The sequence below is a fragment of the Lissotriton vulgaris genome, chromosome 1_1 (genome assembly GCF_964263255.1).
Source record: "Lissotriton vulgaris chromosome 1_1, aLisVul1.2, whole genome shotgun sequence".
NCBI classification, from domain to species: domain Eukaryota; kingdom Metazoa; phylum Chordata; class Amphibia; order Caudata; family Salamandridae; genus Lissotriton; species Lissotriton vulgaris.
In genome coordinates, this window is record NC_141685.1 from 277,722,106 (window position 1) to 277,727,214 (window position 5,109).

A 5,109-nucleotide genomic window follows, 5' to 3' on the forward strand; every position below is an offset into this window, starting at 1 on the left:
ACAAGAGTGTAATTCAACAAGCCTCAATGGAGGGGTTCGATCTAAAACAAATCAGGAGTCAAGCCCTTCGTGCCTATCGATCAACTGCTCACTCTGCCGCTGGTGAGAGTCCTGCCACCTTGCTATTTGGGAAAGCCATCAGTACTAAGCTACCACAATGGACTGATTGATAAATGCAGATAAGAATTGTGTCACAGACACTTCTCAAAAGAAAACCTATGCTGATCAGCACTGACACGACCAGGAAACAGTGTTCAATAGAGGGGACGTGGTACTCGTCAAACAGAAACGAAAGTGCAAAATGGATACCCCATTTGCTGTTGATCCTCTGAGAGTTTTAACGTCCAAAGGACATTTGGTGACTGCTTATTGTCCCGGAAAGGCCATCAAACAAGACTTGTCACACTTTAGAAATTTGCTGTGGTGTTCGCCTGCTCTTTAGAGCGGGAGTGAGGCAATCCCACCTGAACATCCAGATCAAGCATCTGACCCTGTGTCATCAGCTAATGATCCATGTACCTCTCAACCACCTCATACTACCCAATCTGGCAGACCAGTGCAAGTGCATTGACGACTCATTGAAGAAATATGATGTTAATGTTGTTTGTACTTTTTTTTATTTAACAAGGGGGTAGATATAGTGTCTTTAAGATTATGAGTGCGAGGACTCTTGTGGGTCTTGGAGGACTTTACAAAGGATTTATATAAGCAGCTAAGATGTGGCTATTAAAGTCATGAAGCAATGCGTACAGTTATTTGATCGTATGCTGAAGAAAAAAGATGTCTGATACAGAGCTCCATGGGGTCTATTTACTAAGGGGCATATTTACAAGGAGCCTTTGCAGCTGTTGCATCATTTTTTTTTACTCACTGGCTGCGCATTCTTTGCTGCATATTTACAAGGTGTTGCATCTAGGCAAATGTGTCACTTTTAGATGGCCTGCATTGGTTTATACCTTTGTCGGAATTGCTGTGTCACGTTAGAATTAATATATGCAAGGTAGGCGTTCCCATGTAAAATCCCTGTAAAACGGACTCAGTGGTATTTATAATTTGTTGAAAAAGTGACGTATCGCCGGGAAGCAGTCTGCTGCACTTGCAATGTGAAGCATTGGCTGTGGCATAGGAGTCTGACCAGCTGAATTGACTTCCAACAATGTAATCTACAAGGAAATCACATCCCGTCAAAGGGTATGTGCACACATAAGGTGAGTAACACAAAAATGTCACCTTACACAACATTGAGGACTTCTATTCAAACGCATAGTAGCCTCACACAATATGTCACACATACGTACATATAGTGGTACACAGAAGTACACAATGCCCACTTGTATGAGAGACATACTGGACCAATGTAAATAGAGTCCAAGGTGAGATTATGACCTGGTCCCCATACAGTACGCTATGTGCGTCAGTCAATACTGACGCTTCGCCTCTGTTTTTGTAACGCATTGCTGTAGTGGCATCAGTTGTATGTCGCATTCCCAAGTCCTTGTAAATGTAAATTGATACTTGTATAGCGCACTACTCACCCGCAAGGGTCTCAAGGCGCTTGTACAAATACCGCTGTGGAGCCCATCCTGGCTTTCCCTGTGAGGCGTCCACTCCTGGGCACCCCCAAGGTGGAGGCCAGGCATCCTTAGCGTTGTGGGGGCCGTTGTGGAGATTAAGCAAGCTATTGCCCAGAGTTGCAGAGTGGGACTCATGATTGGAATAGGCACCGAGGCAAGAATTATCAGGTCCGTGGAATTTTGAGCCCAAGACCCGCCGAGGCAGGGAATTGAACCCTGGTCCCGGGCTAGACCTCTGCAACAGGGTCTGCCACTCTAATCATTGAGCCACTTAAATCTGGGAATGCATCAAAATCTATTGGTATTGCATGGGAACACCCACTGCAACGCCCATGGGACGCCTCTTTGACCAAGAGTAAGGCAATGCAGGCACTGGTGCTGTTTTGCCTTACTCCATAGCTATGAGGCTATGAAAATCCACGTTAAGTGGCTTTGGCTTTGCGTGTCCTTGTAAATATGGGTCTGCGCTCTACTGCGCCTCTGCATCAAGAAAAGTGACGCAGCCGCCTAGCAGGCTCCTTGTAAATATGCCCCTCAGTCTAAGCATAGTTCTTGTTTCTGGAAGGGTATCCTTCCAGTCCAAACCTATGTTAGACTCACACAGACAACCTTGCACTATGGTGCAAAGGTGTGTCCGTAGCGCATGGCTGCACATTTCTGTACTGGTGTTAGGGAGAGCAGGCGTGGCCCGTGCAGGTCAAAGTGGTGAGGCAGGGGGGTGGGGGAGTCAACATATGACAGCAAGGGAAACTTTAAAAAAGAAGAAAAACATGATTTACTTTAAGTTTTCCTCGTGGTTGTATGTCGCCATGGTTGTCTTTTATTTAAATGTAAGTTTCCATCGTCGCCATATGTCGCCATGGTTGTCTTTTTTTTTACTTTAAGTTTCCCTCATTGCCGTATGTCGACTCCCCCCACCCCGCTCCACCGCTCTTACCTGCACTGGCCACGCCTGAGGGAGAGGGGAGGAGAGTGCCATATTCATGTAAATACAGCGCTCTCCTGCTCTCCTTCTCAAGCAGCGCAGCATTTGCGGCTGCTGCACTGCGCTGCGTGACAAACTAGTAAATCCGGCACTGGTGTGGCGTGTTCATTAGAATGCTCCCAGGCTGGTGAGAACGCTGCAAATACAATTGGTTACTAGTACATCTTTCTTATAAATGTGTCTAGGTGGCGCTGTATTCTGACCCACAGTGAATAATGGCCATTTAATTTCAAAACATTTCTTTCCTATTTTTTTGCAGTTTTATATAGTGCGATGCTGGCCGGAGAACACTTAAGCGCTTTACAAGACAAGAGGATGTGGTCCATTGGCTACACTGCCGACTTTGGTGCTGGAAACCAAGGTTTGAGCCTTAGAGTCGCGTCCACATTCTGGGCAAATCACCTAGGGGCATATTAGCAAGAACATCCTTAAAATGATCGCAGTTTTAGTGGCAGAATACTGCAGCTATAACACCGATAATGGGCTTGCTAATATGCGTTATAGAATTTCAATATGTCCAGGTTAGATGTCCTGCAGATCTAACCTGGGCTTCTATTGGAACGCATATTAGCAAGCCCATTATCGCCGATGCTAAAACTGCGATAATTTTAACGAGGTTCTTGCTAATATGCCCCTTAATCTCCCCGTGCCTGAATGTGTCCTTGTGCATTGTAAATGGTGCTCATGTAAAGCGCTCCAATACCTTCAGGTCAGTTCGCGCTATAAAAATCTGCATTAAAATAAAAAATCAAATGAACAACCAGACACCTTCCAGGGACGGGGAAGAGTGATTTTCTCAGAATCCCCTGCGTTGGGCGGAAGCCGTGATCCGAGCCGGGTCACCGGCTCCAAAATGTGCAGCTTTTGCTGCTGTTCTGCAGGTGAGCCCCATTAAGTGACCCGAAAACACCGCTGTGGGAAGAGGGTGGACTGACCCGGCGGTGACTGGGCCGGTCAGACCCCTCGGACCCCCTGCAGTAGCTTGAGCTGCGAGAGAGGCGGAGGAATGGGCGACTTAACAACCAGAGCTGCGACCTGGACCAGGGTTCGAGTCCTTCTGCGGCTCAACAGCAAATCACGAAAAGACCCAGCGGGTAATTAAATATTTATTTAAAACTGCCCACGTAAGTTCTATCTCTGATAGAACTGCCCAATTCTGTAAAAGAGAGAAATTAGAATATGTAAATAGATATATACATGTTTATATAATAGACAATTGAAAAATGGTTGAGCTCTCTATATCCTATCAGGGTATTTTAAATGAGCCGGTTAGATCCTTAGACCTTCTCTGCAGGAGCTTGTGCTGTGTGAGAGGCGGAGGAAGGGTCGATTACCAGTTTGAGCTGCAATCCTGGAACGAGGGTTCGAGACCCGGCTGCGGCTCAACAGCAAATCACGGAAAGACCAGCGGGTAATTAAATATTTATTTAAAACTGCCCATTTGTAGTGGAGGCAGACTATGCTCTTGTAAAGCGTTGTAATACCTAGAAAAACATAATTGCGCTAAGACAGCAACAAAAGTAAACCCTTATACACTCCCGAGGGTCACGTGTGTTGTCACATGGGTTCCAGTAGGGTTTATTTACATACCCACAATCCTCTTTCACTTGTAAGCCTTCTTATATAGTTGAAGTAATTAACATGAAGAAATTCGAGTTAAAGAGTTTGCTATCTTCATAGTATTCACTTAGTACTTGATGTTGGGACAGATCCCTGGCTTGAGCTGCGCGAGAGGCGGAGGAAGGGGCGACTTAACAACCAGAGCTGCGACCCTGGAGTAAGGAGATCGAGTCCCGGCTGCGGCTCAACAGCCTGTTACTCTCAGAAAATCACGTACAGACTCCGCGGGTAAATAATATGTTTAAAAAGTTTCCCGTGTGTGATGGATGTAACGTAATGCAATACTCGTGTAAAGCGTTCTATTATCTCTAGAGCGCAATGAGAGCAACAAAAGTAAACCTCTGTTACACTCCCGAGGGTCACGTGTGACTAAGAAGTCTTGTCACGTGTGGTTCCTGTAGGACTCATTTGCATACCCACAATCCCCTGTCACTTGTTATCCCTCTTATGCTCTTGAATTGATTTTACCACTTAATCAGATCACAATCTCAATCAAAAAGTATTCACTGAGACATGTTTTAAGTACTCATATAGTTTTGAGTCCCACACTGAGAGTCCAAGGAGTTGTGTTCCCTCCGGTCTCTGTTTCAGTCATTTTCTGTCATACTCTGGTTTCTCTTCAAACCGAATAAATCTTTCGCCTTTTACTAAAGATTTCCGTGGAGAGGAACATTAAAGAGTTTCACACAATTTTTGAAAGTTCTATCGCTGATATAACTGCCCAATATAGTTAAGAAAAGATTTAGTACCCAATTATTGAAATGTAAGTATTGGTCGAATAAAAGCTGGCGTTCATTGACACTTTCTGCCGAGCAAAGTGGTAGTAGTGTGGCTTGGCAGGTTTCTGGACCAGGGTCAGCGGACTCGATAATTTTCTCGCCTCGGTGACCACTCTGATCAGCGATCACACTCGGCAACTCTGGGCATTAG

At 45.4% G+C, this 5,109-nt stretch overlaps 1 non-coding gene across 1 annotated transcript; it reads left to right on the forward strand.

Annotated features, from left to right (window-relative positions):
• Positions 1–4,782: 4,782 nt before the first annotated feature.
• LOC147746957 (U5 spliceosomal RNA) lies at positions 4,783–4,898 on the forward strand. The gene has a single exon (XR_015300445.1). It is a non-coding gene; the product is annotated as a U5 spliceosomal RNA (small nuclear RNA).
• The last annotated feature ends 211 nt before the right edge of the window (positions 4,899–5,109 follow it).